The sequence below is a fragment of the Nicotiana tabacum genome, chromosome 18 (genome assembly GCF_000715075.1).
Source record: "Nicotiana tabacum cultivar K326 chromosome 18, ASM71507v2, whole genome shotgun sequence".
Lineage (NCBI taxonomy): Eukaryota > Viridiplantae > Streptophyta > Magnoliopsida > Solanales > Solanaceae > Nicotiana > Nicotiana tabacum.
The window spans coordinates 23,150,826-23,166,497 of NC_134097.1; the positions used below are offsets into that span (position 1 = coordinate 23,150,826).

Below are 15,672 nucleotides of genomic sequence, written 5' to 3' on the forward strand. Positions count from 1 at the left end.
GTTTAGGGTTTAAAACCCTAACGCTGACTAAAGGAAAAATTCAGTTTAGGGTTTAAAACCCTAATGCTGATTGCATGGAAAAGCTCAGTTTAGGGTTTAAAACCCTAATGCTGGCTGAATGGAAAAAAGTTCAGTTTAGGGTTTAAAACCCTAATGCTGACTGAATGGAAAAAAATTCAGTTTAGGGTTTAAAACCCTAATGCTGACTAAAGGAAAAATTCAGTTTAGGGTTTAAAACCCTAATGCTGATTGCATGGAAAAGCTCAGTTTAGGGTTTAAAACCCTAATGCTGGCTGCATGGAAAGATTCAGCTTAGGGTTTAAAACCCTAATGTTGACTAGCTGGGGGCAAAATTCGAGAACAAACAACTGATCTCTTTTTTTTTTGAATTTTCTTGTTTTAGTAAAAAACAAAAGAGAGTTTCACGGAAACTTACCTTTCGAGTGAGTTCCTTATTGCCAAGATATTTCTTGTACCCATGTACCTTCTCCTTTGGGCGACACCTGCTTCTTGCACGGTTGTCTTGGATTAAACCTGTTTCAACTTTTCAGACAAAGAACATTTGTTAGTTCGGAAATGACGGTCGGTTTGGTGACCTTGATCGTTCCCGGTTGTTTTGTTACGTCTTCATTTCTGTTGCGAAGTCCCGCCATTGATTTGATTCATATGTCGAAACCCTTTAGACCACTCAAGCTTGCATTTCCAGGTTCTGTGATGATTTGCCTCGTAAGGCCCCCCTTTTTTTGTGTCCCGTTTTGCTTGGAGGTTCTCAACGGGGATTTTATTGGGGGTATTCTGTACAACAGGAAGTCCTATGGGGGAATATTTACAAAGAGTATTCTTTGTGTGGATCTTTGTACAATGGGGCATGCTGGGTAATTGTTTCGCAGTGGGCTTTCTAGGCTTGGTTGGGGTAAGGTCTTCGGGGAATTTTTACAAAGGGACTCGCTGGGGTTGTGCTGGGGAAATTCCAATGGGGATTTTTTTTTTTCATATTGGGGAGACTCTGTGGGAGATTGTACAAGGAGGGACTCTGTGGGGATTTGTACAGAGGGAGACTCGGTGGGGATTCGTCCGAAGGCGGACTTGCTGGGGGAGATTTCTCTCTTTCCTCTTTACTTTAAACACCATCAAACATCATGATTCATCAGGCTTGGGCAATCGTACCAACGAAATGAGGCGTTTTCCTTCATGAGACGGGATTCCGTGCAAACAAACCTGCCACCTGCCCTTTCCGGTGTATCCTGAACTTGGGGTTAAAACATAAAAGGGATTCGAAGAGAAACAAAGAAAGGAGAAAACAAATTTCAGGAAGGGAGTGTCCCTTTTGGGACGAGAAAGACTTATCTGAGGAAGATAACGCTGGCTTTAAATGACATGACATGCTCTTTGGATTGGACGCCTGACCTTCCATGAACTTGCGTTTCCCTGAACCAGAACGGATCTATGATTCCAAACCGGTGGAGCTTTGCCGAGACCTTCTTGGGGCGAAGTCATTCTTTTTCGGCCAACAGCGCCCTTTGCGGGTTTTCGCCAGCTGACCTCTCTCATTTCTCTTCCTGTCTTCGCTTGATAGCACTCTTTGCGAGTTTTTACTAAACAAGCTCTCTCATTTTGGTTTCTCTACTCCCGTCGCCTTGTGGTGCCCGAAGGTTTTCACCGACGAGACTCTCTCTTTTTTTCTTTCTCGATTCAGAGTGTGCCGGTCTTCCATTTGCGACACTTATTGGTTTCCCACTATCTTTGGTAATTGATCTGAAAGCTTGTGCTTGGTAAAGAGAGGTAGATGATACTAACTTCTAAACTGCTCGACGTGCCCCGGTTTCAATTTCAGGGTGAATGGGATTTTATTGTTGGTGTGACTGAACCTCAGGGAGAGGCTGCCTACGTATCCTTTCGGAATCAAGTCAAACGTAGTTCAGGCCTCAATCAATGTTTTTGTTTTGTTTTGTTTTTTTTTTTGTTTTTTTTTTGTTTTTTTGTTTTTTTTTTGTAAGCGGCTCAAAGGTTTGTAGAGAGAATTGGACAGTGTTTGGGGAGTAGTGGGGAATAAAACCTTCATCATTTCAAATGTGTCAAGACTACTGGAGTATAATTCAGACGTAGTATCTCTTGACTGCATCCGCATTTACTGCTGTGTCGGGGTCATTTCCTTCGATATCACCTAAATACAATGCTCCTCTCGGCAATATCTTCCTTATGATGTATGGGCCTTTCCAATTTGGAGCAAACTTCCCTTTTGCTTCCTCATGATGCGGCATAATACGCCTCAGTACCAGCTGACCTATTTCGAAATTCCTGGGTCGGACTTTTTTGTTGTAAGCACGGGCCATCCTTCATTGGTACAACTGTCCGTGACAAACCGCGGCCATTCGCTTTTCATCAATCAAAGTCAATTGCTCTAACCGAGTCTTGACCCACTCGCTGTCTTCTATTTCTGCTTTGACAATGGTTCGAAGCGAAGGAATTTCTACCTCTGCCGCTATTACAGCCTCGATCCCATAAACCAAAAGATAAGGAGTCGCTCCCACTGATGTGCGTACCATAGTGCGATACCCCAACAATGCAAATGGTAACTGTTCGTGCCACTGTCGGGAACTTTGGATCGTTTTCCTCAAAATCTTCTTGATGTTTTTGTTCACCGCTTCCACAGCACCATTGGCCTTTGGCCGATAAGGAGTAGAGTTCCTATGCGTCATCTTGAATTGCTCGCATACATCTCCCATCAAATGATTGTTCAAGTTTGCTGCATTATCCGTAATGATAGTCGCAGGAATACTGAAACGACAGATAAGATTTGAGTGTACAAAATCCACTACAGCTTTTTTAGTGACCGACTTGAGAGTGACAGCTTCTACCCATTTTGTGAAGTAATCGATGGCAACCAGTATAAACCTGTGTCCATTCGAAGCCTTCGGTTCGATTGGTCCAATGACGTCCATGCCCCAGGCGACAAATGGCCAAGGTGCAGACATGGGATGCAGCTCCGTGGGAGGTGCATGAATCAAATCACCGTGCACCTGACATTGATGACACTTCCGAACGAAGCTAAAGCAATCCTTTTCCATGGTCATCCAGTAATAACCTGCTCGAAGGATTTTCTTTGCTAAGACATACCCGTTCATGTGAGGTACGCACACACCTGCGTGTACTTCGTGCATGATCTTTCTTGCCTCCTCGATATCGACACATCTTAGAAGATTGAGGTCCGGGGTCCTCTTATACAACAATTCACCGCTTAGAAAGAAACCACTTGCATGTCGCTTAATGGTCCTCTTTTGATCTCCAGTAGTGTGCTCAGGGTATTCTTGTGTCTTTAGGAACCTCTTGATGTCATGGTACCACGGCTGCGTATTTGATCTTGCCTCGATTATATTGCAGTAACCGTGTCTTTCCTTGATTTGGATTTCCAAAGGATCGACGTGGGCGTTGCCCGGGTAGGGTAGCATTGAATCCAAAGTAGCAAGCGCATCTGCCAGTTCATTGTGACACCTCAGGATATACCTGAACTCTATTGAGGTAAAGTGCTTGCTGAGGTCCTCCACATGTTGTTGGTAAGGGATAAGTTTGACATCCCGAGTTTCCCATTCGCCTTGAGCTTGCCGGATAATCAGGTCAGAATCTCCCATAATCAGTAAGTCTTCGACATCCTGATCAATTGCCATATGCATGCCCATGATGCAGGCTTCATACTCAGCTGTATTATTTGTGCAAAAGAAACGCAGTCTAGCTATGGCGGGATAATGCTGACCGGAAGGCGAGATCAAAATTGCCCCAATCCCCACACCCTTGGCGTTCACAGCTCCATCAAAGAACATCTTCCAAACATGAGCGTCCTCTGAGACTACTTTTACAGTATTTACCTCTTCATCTGGAAAGTAGGTATCCAATGGCTGGTATTCCTCATCGATCAAATTTTTGGCCAAATGATATACTAACGCCTGGGCTTTCATTGTCATGCGAGTGACATAGACTATGTCGAATTCCGTAAGCAAGATTTGCCATTTAGCCAGTCTCCCAGTAGGCATTGGTTTCTGAAATATATACTTCAAAGGATCCAACCTGCTTATGAGGAACGTAGTGTGGGCTTGGAGATAATGTCTCAGCTTTTGAGCAACCCATGTGAGAGCGCATCAGGTCCTTTCCAACAGAGTGTATTTGGCCTCGTAGCCGGTGAATTTCTTGCTCAAGTAGTAGATTGCTTGCTCCTTCTTTCCGGTTACGTCGTGTTGCCCGAGGACACAACCGAAAGAGTTCTCCAAGACTGTCAGATACAAGAAAAGTGGCCTTCCCGGTTCTGGAGGGACCAAGACCGGGGGATTCGAAAGGTATTCTTTGACTTTATCAAAGGCTTCTTGACACTCAGTTGTCCATTTAATCGCCGCATCTTTCCTTAACAGCTTGAATATGGGCTCACACGTGCTTGTCAGCTGGGCAATAAACCGACTGATGTAGTTCAACCTGCCCAACAGACTCATCACGTCTTTCTTTGTTCTCGGGGGAGGCAGATCTCTGATGGATTTTATCTTAGTTGGATCTAGCTCGATACCTCTCCTGCTTACGATGAAGCCCAAAAGTTTGCCCGACGGAACTCCGAAAGCGCATTTGGCTGGGTTCAGCTTCAAGTCATACTTCCTTAATCTCTCGAAGAATTTCCTCAAGTCTTGGATGTGATTATCCTGCGTCCTAGACTTGACTATCACGTCGTCCACGTACACCTCTATTTCCTGATGCATCATGTCATGGAAAATGGCAGTCATGGCCCTCATGTAAGTAGCCCTAGCATTCTTCAAACCAAATGGCATGACCCGGTAACAGTAGGTGCCCCAAGGCGTGGTGAAGGCAGTTTTCTCGACGTCCTTTTCATCCATCAATACCTGATGATACCCAGCGTAACAATCTACGAAAGACTGTATCTCGTGTTTGGCGCAATTATCAACAAGGATGTGGATGTTGGGCAGCGGGAAATTATCTTTAGGACTCGCTCTGTTCAGATCTCGGTAATCTACACATACCCGATTTTTCCCGTCCTTTTTTGGTACTGGAACCACATTCGCCAACCATGTTGTATATTGGACTACCCGAATCACTCCCGTTTTCAATTGTTTGGTGATCTCCTCTTTAATCTTGTCACTGACCTCAGTTTTGAACTTTCGTTGCTTTTGTTGAACTGGAGGACAATCAGGATGAATCGGCAATTTATGAACCACTAGATCAACACCTAGTCCCGGCATGTCATCATATGACCAAGCAAACACGTCTTTAAATTCAAAAAGAAGTTGAATTATTGCCTCTCGTGTTTTCTTGTCCGTGTGAATGCTTATCTTGGTCTCCCGGATTTCTTCAGGAGTTCCTAAATTAACCGGTTCGGTGTCATTCAGATTTGGCTTAGGTTTATTCTCAAAATATTCCAACTCTCGGTTTATCTCCCTAAAAGCTTCTTCCGCATCATATTCTGGTTCTGGGTTCATTAATTCGCAGTTAAATAGCTCATTGTGATCTGGGCGTGAAGTCCGCAAACATGTCATATTTAAAGCCGCATTATTATGACTGAAAAGAAAGATAAAAGGAAAAATAACAAAAATCAGAACAAAAGAAAGAATGGGAAAGCAATGATGATTTGTTTTTATTTTCTTTGGAAAGTTGGAAGACAACACTGTTTACAACTTAGGAACTCAAAACAACAATTGAAAGGAAGAAAACGTTCAAGTTATGTCCTGGAGATAACTTGTGACACAGGAAAGGTGGCAGGACAGGTCTACCCGGACTTCCGTCTAGTCGGGAATGGCGTGGCCTCCCAGTTTTGAAGTTTGGCATTCGGACCCATGTACATCATCTCAGCAATGCATGTGCCTTCACCTGGTTGAACCATGTGGACCTCGTAGAGCATCTTTCTCATCGCCCCACATATCTCCTCGATTTCCTCAGCTGTGAAAACCTCATCATCTTCTTCTTCAGCGTACCTTGGCCTGATGAAAGTTGCATATAAATCCGGCAGTGGTCGAGGTAACTTCCAACCCTCATTTTTCCTTTTCTTTGCCCACTCTTCGTCTGCTGGAGTAGGTTTGAAACCTAGTCCAAAAGGTTTCTTGGTGACTGGCAAGGTAATGGGTTCTGTTATTCCCTGAAGGGTTCGTCCAAGCCCCTTCCCTGGCCTAAATCCGTGCCGGATCATCTCTCTGGCCACCATAACCGAGGCGTTAGACAAGAAAGGCTGGGGGCAAGGTATTCCCTCTTCGTGCTGCTCTGCCAGTACAATTTCAAAAGCTTGATAGACCGTATGTTCGCTCCCTTCTCTCGGTTCAAGATATGGGATGGATGGGTCCCGATAGATAGCATGCTCGTCTTCCCCATGGACCACGATCTCTCGGTCTTCGTACTCGAACTTCACCATCTGGTGAAGAGTGGAAGGCACAGCTCCTGCCGCATGGATCCAAGGTTTGCCAAGGAGAAAATTGTAGGATGTATCCATGTCGAGCACCTGGAAGGTTACTTCAAACTCGACTGGTCCTATGACCAATAATAGGTATATTTCTCCCATGGTATCCCTCTTGATGCCGTCGAAAGCCCTTACGCAGACATTGTTGGGTCGGATTCTTCCGGTCCCAATTTCCATTCTTTGTAGTGTGGAGAACGGGCAAATGTCAACGCCTGAGCCCCTATCCAACATTACCCGCTTGACATAATAGTCTTCGCATTTAACTGTTAGATGCAAAGCCTTGTTGTGTGCCGCTCCTTCCGGGGGTAGATCGTTCTTGCTGAAAGAGATTTGGTTGACGGCGAAGAATCTTTCTGTCATCCGCTCTAATTGTTCTACCGAGGTTTCAACTGGCACATATGCTTCATTCAGAGTCTTCAGTAAGATCTTTTGATGCTCGGCCGACCTCATCAATAATGATAGCATGGACACTTGCTCGGGGTACTTGCGTAGTTGATCTATCACTTCGTAATCCGGCATTTTCATTTGTTGGAAGAACACTTCCGCTTCTTCAACACTTATGGGCTTCTTTGGCGGGAAGCGCCTTTGTGTGGCATTGTTCAGTTCTTGGGTGTTTGAATACCTTCCAATGAAAGTATTTTCTGGAAGTTCTCCCATGACCTCTTTACCTTTGTACATTACCAAAGTCTTTTGATAATTCTACGGCACTGTGGACGGGTTGGTCATTGGCTTTTGTGGCACGCGTCCGATAACCACTGGCTCATTCAGCCGAGGTGGTTGAATCGTCCCCCGGACCACATAGGCCCCTTTCGGTACGTACATAGGTTTTGTCTTTTTGATTGCGAAGTTTTGCGTCTTCTCAGCTCGACCTCGTGGTATGTAAAGAACTCCATCCCCTACCGGTACCACTTTCTTCTCCACCTTCTTTTCAAGTTCTTTCTTTATAGCCTTGGCCTCCTCCCCCTTTCCTGGTTTCTGGTCTGTTTCGGGCCTTTTCCCCATGTCGACAATGGCAATTATGGCTTTCAGAGCGGGGTCAAATTCTTTGTCTTCGCAAATCATTTCGATCAGCGGCCCATTATTGTGAGCAGGCAATGGATTGTTAGTCACATTTGGGATCTCTTCGTCCCTTAGCACTATTTTCCCTTGCTCTATCAAATTCTCGACCACTCTTTTCAACGACCAGCAATCATTTGTATCATGTCCCTCGGCCCCTGAATGATAGGCGCATCTGACTCCAGCTTTGTAAGAAGGTGACGTCGGGTTTTGCCTTGTTTGAGGGATTGGTTGCAAGAAACCCAATTGGACTAGCTTAGGGAACAAAGTAGAGTATTGCTCACCGATGGGCGTGAAAGTCCGCCGTCGAGGTGGCTCCTGAGGGCGAAAGTTATTCTGCGGGGGTTGTGGGTTATAGTGGTTGCGGCAAGGAGGCTGATTTCTGGGAGGTGGAGCTGGGCCTCGGTTGGCTTGTTGTGGTGGATGGGCATAAGGTTGGGCATTCATGACCATATAAGGTTGATGAGCATATGCCAAATTGGAGTGGGGGAAATAGTGTTGTGGGGTTCTTTCCGGGAAACGGGGCCTGGGATGATGATACTCCCTTGCTTCCGAGGCTGCCATAGTTGTTTCTTCTTTCTTCTTCCCTCTGGTCATTCCTCCGGACCCGCTTTGGACAGCCTGGGAGGTTGCCCTTATGGCTGCTTGACTCAGAATCCTACCTGTTTTCAGACCATTTTCTACCATCTCTCCAATCTTGATCGCTTCCGCGAATGGCTTACCCATGGCAGACATCATGTTTTGGAAATAGTCAGATTCTTGAGCCTGGAGAAAAGTAGTGACCATTTCCACTTCATCCATGGGAGGCTTCACTCTTGACGCCTGTTCACGCCACTTAATAGCATATTCCCTGAAGCTTTCTGAAGGTTTCTTCTTCAAATTCGACAGCGAATTTCGGTCTGGCACAATGTCGATGTTATACTGGAATTGTTTCACAAAATCTCTGGCGAGATCATCCCATATATGCCATCGGGACATTTTCTGGTCCATATACCATGAGGGAACATGCACAGGTCGGCGTAAGAGACGCTCTTCTGTCCGCTCAATCCTTGCATATTCTTCAAACTTTGTTCAAGGCTTCTCATTCTCTTGGCAATCTCATTTTGTTCTGCAATTCTGGGGTTCTGATCCTGCCCGGGTGCAAGTTCGCACTGAGGCGGTAGAGGATTGGTGCTGGTAGCGAACCTAGTTGGTTCTATTGAGAACGATGGTGCTTGGAATGTAAAAGAGGATGAGTCAAAGCTTGGTTTATACGTGGTAGGCTGTGCCATAATTGGGCAAGGCGATGCAGTAAAGATGTTCATGCTTGCATCAGTGGATGACATTCGGGGATGAGGCTCAGAAGGCGATCCAGCAGAGAAGGCTGAGGTGGCTGGGTACCCGAATGGGGTAGCAGGATAATTTATGGGGACATTAGAAGTCCCACTTGACCTGGAGAATAATTCAGGGAATCCGGGGACGACACTTGGCGGCTCTTTCCCATTATTCCAATCGTCCAGCATTTCCAACATGCGGAGCCGTAGGATTCTATTTTCCTCCGCAGTTGCAGATTCAGGTGTGAGGACGGCTGAGATCGAGCTTTCCTCGGAAACAGGGATTGTTTGCAATGGAATTTCTGAAGACATTTCCACACTTCCTTTTGACCTGGTGAAGTAAGTGTGAGTACTGCTTCTGGTCCTAACAACAGGTAGTTGAACACTTCTCCTTGATCTCGTGAAGTATGAGTGCGAGGCCAGACTTTCACCAAACCAGCCGTCTTTCCAAAAAACCCTGAGGTACTCATCGACAAATGCACGGTTAATTTGCAGCAAATAACAGATAGTTAATCTCACGTTGGGCATGATTCACCTATACAGTTAAGTGGATTACTATATGTTTGCTACGAGAGCATGCGTCATTCCGGCATTTTTCCTTTTATTAGTTTTTCCCCTTCTTTTCTTTTTTTCTTTTTTTTTTTGTTTTTCTTTTATGTTTTTTTATTTTTTATTTTGCAGTAAAAGAAATGCGACCGGATCCGATGAGGATTGCCTACGTATCACGATGCCTACGTGAATCAGATCATTACGTAGTTCGAAAAACACAAATGAGCGTAAAAGAAGCAACCTCTTTATTGTTGAAATGGTCTATTACAAACTACATTTTGCAAAAGAAAAAGCGAACTTTGAAAATAAACCTAGACTCAAAGTAGACTAAAAATCACCCCGATGGGAAAAACAAGCAGAAGATGCTAAGATACAAATTTGACCTATGAGTGCATTATGGTTTTGAAAATTGGTGTCCGCGGGGCATCGTTCGGCCTCACCGCGGTCCTAGGCGTGAGATCTCTCTCAAGTTGCTCCAGATCATGCATAGTCTGCTTGACATAACTCATCACTGCCGAGAGGACGGTAACGCTGGACATGTTCTCACATCGTAGACATCGTCTGGTGATGGCATGGGCAATGGCCTTGATCCTATCTCTGGTTTGCTTTTTCTCTACAAGTAGGCGTTTTATCTGATCGCTGCATATCTTGAAGACTTGAGCATCCTGTATATGCTGATGCTTCAGTCGCCGTACTTCCGACTTCATCTGGGCTATTGAGTCATACCAGTATCTGCTCTCAATTTGGAAATCCTTGGCCTGATTAGCTGCTTCGATCTCAAGTGTAGCCATCTCTCTCTTTATTTTAGCCACAGTCTTCTCGTGGTCGCCTTCCAATTGATTCAGGTATCGGCGATGCTCATCTGCTCTTGTATCCCACTGTGCCTTGAGCTCTGTTATGACGTTTTCAGATTTCTCCAAATCATCTTGCCATCCCCTGATTTCACTTTTAACCTTTTTATCAGCTGCTCGTCTGATCGACGCCTTGGCTGTTTATCCGCATCCACCCTTATCTGTTTGATCTAGGCTCTAAGCATTTCGTTTTCCTGAATTAACCTGTTCCGCTCTCCAAGATTGGTAGCAACTTGTATGTTGTGCTCATATTTCAAGCTTCCCACTTGTTGCTTTAACCTGCTGATTTCGGCGCAATAGCCTCTTTCCTTCGCTAACCAATCCCACTGTCTTTGCGATGATTCGGTGAAATTCCGGATGTGGGGTCTCTTAGCTTGCCTTTCATGCTCAAGTTCCCTTCTATACCATGCAAGGTAACCTGGCGCCGTCTCTCCTTTGGCTCGATCCCGCACGCAAGTATCTGATTTCAAATATTGACACTCACTCCAGATTTGGCGAATCTTCGCTTCTGGGAATTGTCCGTTAGGACTTATCTCAATTGCTTGAGTGCTAAGATCTTCCTCATGAGGTACTGTCTGGCATCTTCCGAACTATCTCAAAACTCGGCAGGGTGCGTAAGGTTGAACGCTCTTAAGCCCCATCAGTAAGAAATGAGTTTTAGTTGCAGACATATATAGGATCTCATCAACAGGCAACCATCCCAACGTCCATTGTATTTGGCTGGCAGTGAGGGCTTGAAAGAACGAGGTCCATGCCAGGACTCCTTTGGGCAAACTGATCTCTTTGGTTCTCGTGCAAGATTCTTCTATGCAGGTCTTTTCCGGGGAACCATGGCTCAAAATCTCGGAATGATGGCAGAGGTGCTCGGTCATCCATATCTGTAGGAGCAAGTTACAACCTTCGAAGAAATTTCCCCCAGCTTTACAAGCTGTAAGAGCTCGAAAGATGTCAGATACCACCATAGGCGCGAGAGTACTGTCACTTTGCATGAGTAAAGTGCTGACGACCCCGGATATCTTCAAATCAATGTTTCCGTCTTTCCTTGGAAATACCAGAAGGCCCAGGAACATCATCATGAACGCTACCCGTCTGTGCTTGTCCCACTTCTGACGAACTCCTTTGCTGCACAGTTTGTTGATTGGATTATTGAATCCCCCCTCATGACCGTACCTATCATATATGAAGCATGGAGTACAAAATCCGGCTGCCAGATCCGGATTGTGGACTGTTCTAGGTATCTTCAATGAATCTAGGAACCGATGTACCGTGACGACTCTTGGGGCGACCAAGTATTTTTCCCTCAAGGGAAGTTCAGTATTCCCGATGTATCCGGCCATTTCTTCCAAAGTCGGGGTGAGTTCAAAATCAGAGAAATGGAAAACATTGTGCGCCGGGTCCCAATAGGTAACCAAAGTTCTTATGATATCTCCCCGAGGCTGGATTTCCAACAAACCCACAAGACCTTTCAGATATTTCTTAACCTCATTTTGTCCTTCAACACCTAGATCATTCCACCATAGCCGTAACTTGACAGGGATTTTGGTCATTTATTAAGGTGATTTTAACAAAAAATGACTTGACTCAAAATATTTTACAGAGGGGATCGAGTTTTGAACACGGCCTTTAAACACTTCGGGGATTTTAAGGCTGTGTGGGTCAACTGGACAAAAATGCTGAACAAGACCCAAAGGTGGCTGTTTATGCAAAGTCAGCCTTCCGGCGTCCCTTTTCGGAATCATTCGGCTATTTATAACAAAACAACGTCACCTGACATATTTATGACTCTTTAAAAATTTGACACATCTTTTTTTTTATTTATTTATTTATTGATTTTGGCTATTTTAGCAAAAGGTGGGGTTGAACTCGATGAGGGTTGCCTACGTATCTCACATCCGGTGAGAATCAAACTCGCGTAGTTCGGGCTCGTGAATAGAGTAAGCAAACTAACCCTTTTTTTTGAATTTTTGAAAGAAATGCTTTAAAAGAAGAAAGAAGATTTTTTATTGTTTTGATTTTTGTTTTATTATTTTTTTTTAAAGAGATACTTCTAAAAAATTATTTGCTTTTGACTTGAACTTTGGAAATTTTTTTTTCTTTATTATTTTTTAAACAAAAAGAAAATGTGTTTGGTTGATTTTTTTTTTGTTTGTTTTACCTTTCTACGGAAGAAAGAATGTATATGATGTTGCCTCTTAAATTTTGAAAGAGGGACTTTTAAGAAAATGATGTGGAATTCTGAGTTTTATTTATTTACAAAAGCACTTCTAAAGAAAAATCCTAATATTTTGAAATTCAGTTTTTCAAATATTTTCTTTTTGGACATTTTACAAAAAAGAGACTAAAAAGCAAAGAGTATTTTTTTTGGATTTTTGTTGCTGCTTTTTAATTCTTATTTCATTTTTTCATATGAAAGACTTCAGAAAGAAGGAGACTATTTATTTTTTTTATTTTTTTTTATTTGAGTTTAAAGAAAACTTCTATATTATTTTTTATTTCTTTTTTTTGTATTTTCTAAAGAAACATTTATAAAGAAAGAACTAAAGAAAAATATTTTTTTTTTATTTTTAAAAATTGGGGCCGGAACCGATGAGGTTTGCCTACGTATCTCACATCCGGTGAGAATCAGACCCGCGTAGTTCGGTCCATCATGAATAGAGAAAATCGATTAAACCCAGAAAGCAAGAATATTTTTTATTATTATTTTCTTTCGAAAGGAGATAAAGACTAAAAAAAAAAATTTTTTTAGGAAGTATTTAGACTATTAGTGTGAATTTATAAAAGAGATACTACGAGAGAAACAACATATCTTTTGAATGATGAATTTCCAAATTTTTATTTTTTTTTTTACTTTTAAATAAATACCCCTTTTTTTTTTAAAAAAAAAAGAAAATTTTTTATATGTTTTTTTTTTAATAAATCAAACTAAAAGACAACTTTTGGTTTTATTCTGTTTTTTTTTTAGAAAAATTCCGGCGAGGTTTCGACACTACTTGGACATTGGTTTTATTTTTCCAAAATAAGTAATTATCTCCCTACGCTGCTATTTTTCTTTTTTTTTAGAAACCGGTCAGCATGCGGAACCGAAGCAAATAAATGCGCAAAACAAATAGGATGCAGCAGGGTGGTCTTTTCATTTCAGGTTGCTTGTCCTAGACGGACCCAACCCCTGTGTTGAGCCCCCTAAGTCAAATGCAACATGATGCAAATAAACGTTCCTACTAGGGATCCGGCATGAAGTTTCGTTATACTAGGTTTATACCCTGGGTATTTGTTCTAGACTGTGCACCCGAGCGGACAACTCGAGTCGAGGAGGGGGCTACGTACCGGGGACCCGCGAGATCGTCCGGCTTTGTAACTTGTCCGACCTCTTTCTTATTTCAGGTATTGACACTAACAGAATAGGGAGTCTCGACCAGCGAGCTTCTCCCCGGAGGTAAGAAGAGAAAGGTTTCGGCACAGTTTATATACAGTTCAGATAATATCAAAGCGGTAAAAAATAACATTTAGCACGTTATGCAAAAACATGTAATAAAGATCAGATAATAAAGCCAAATATAACAATTATTCTAAGCTCGAATTCTTGAACCCTGAACCAGTGGTTCTGGGTTTAATCCCCAGCAGAGTCGCCAGAGCTGTCACACCTCCTTTTTGCGCGCCCGCCCCCGAAGGGTTAAATGCGCGAGTTGAGTTTTTCCAATTTAAGTGACAATATTCGAAATGGGATTATTTATTTAATTCAGAGTCGCCACTTGGGAAAGGTTTGGTTTTTGGTGTCCCAAGCCACCGGTTTATTTTGAATCCCAAATCGAGGAAATTTTCGACTTTTCCAAATGAAGTCTGCGAACCAGAAATTCTAAGTAAGGAATTCTGTTGACCCGAGGGAAGGTGTTAGGCATCCTCGAATCTCGTGGTTCTAGCACGGTCGCTTAAATTGTTATAATAGCTAAATATCTGATTTAAATACATGTTATGACTTACGTGCTTTTATTAAGTTTAAACCGCTTTTATCATTATCACTTATTTTTATAGAATTGCAACGTCGTGAAAATGCATCTCGAACCACGTCACAATCAATGCGCCCGTGATCGTCAACACCTTTTGACTTCGTTGAGATTTGGATTTGGGTCACATCAATGTGCACCCGAATTTAAGAATATTATTTAATTAAGCCGCGCCTAAAGAGTCTAACACGTTATTATTTTTTGAGAAGGCCATGAGATCCACTAAACGGCCTAGCCTGAATTCTAAATATTATGATTAGTTGTTGAGGGCCCCGCAATTTGCATTTTTTATTTAGCAAGGCTCGTCTCATTATTTTAGAAGAGGATATCCTAAAGTGACTACATTTCTATTATTTTTGTTTCCAGAAATAGACGAAAGAAAGATGTATGCTAATTGAAGTATATGCTTTGGCCTAAACCGGATTCCTATCAATTTCTAATTACTTATAAAGTGAAAAGACGTCGTACCTTACGAAAATGCTTTGGTTGAACAAAGAAATTACATGTGAGATTGATGAAATGCAATACTTAATCCGACAACATCCTTAAGTCGAATCTAAATCAAATTGCTTAAACAGGATTAACAGAGTTCTTTATTAAAAGATGTTACTGATAATGTTCAAAACTAGTCCTATAAACTGCCTAAAGAAATCAAAACTGGATGATTCAAGACTGTATTATATTTGGCTAGATTTAACAGCCATTTGCCCCTACCTATTCAAACATAACTGGAAGAAGAGTTGAATTAACAATTCTACCAAATGATAGCACATTCCATAAATTATATGACTACATCACGTGTACTGCCAACAACCATATCGCAGTTTTAGACTAGAATATTTTCAATTAAGTACAAACTTACTAATGTGTTTTCTATTGGACTACAAATAAGAGAATTTATACAACTTTAACAATATTCGCAAAGCTGTAAGTAAGGCAACAGATGATTTAAAAATTCTTCAGATCTTTCAATTCATGCCTCTCATGGTTACATCAGTATGAAATGTGTACCTGGATGTTGAATACGACAGAAGAAAAGGAAGAAGATAGAGAAGATCAGCAGCAGCAGGAACAAAGTAACAGCAGCAAACAAAACAACACAGCAGAACAGGCTCGAGTGCAAGAATACAACTATAGCCGATAGAAAGAGTGGCCAAATGACAGCAGCACACAGTGGAGTAGAATCAGAACTTCAGGCAGACCAAAACCAGTAGTAAACCAATGAAAACACTCAACTAGTAGACTCAATTGGAACTTCAAAGAATCAGAATTGATTGAACAGATTGAACAAATGAAACCCAAACAGCAATAGGAAGAAGCAGTTTCTGATTGTTGACTGTATGCTTTCTATCTCTTAACCTCACTCTATCTGTTCTGAAAATCCCAACCCCCAGTCCAGTCTGAGTTCCCTATGTGTGTTCCCTAATATCAGATGTATTCCTCTCCTATCTCTGTCTCCTATA

At 42.5% G+C, this 15,672-nt stretch overlaps 1 long non-coding RNA gene across 2 annotated transcripts in view; it reads right to left on the reverse strand.

Annotated features, from left to right (window-relative positions):
* Positions 1–14,922: 14,922 nt before the first annotated feature.
* Positions 14,923–15,672, reverse strand: part of LOC142172878 (uncharacterized) — a 38,276-nt gene continuing 37,526 nt past the window's right edge. For both annotated transcript variants that reach the window (XR_012701946.1, XR_012701945.1), the window contains one exon: positions 14,923–15,220. This is a non-coding gene — a long non-coding RNA (uncharacterized LOC142172878). The remainder of the gene's footprint in view (positions 15,221–15,672) is intronic.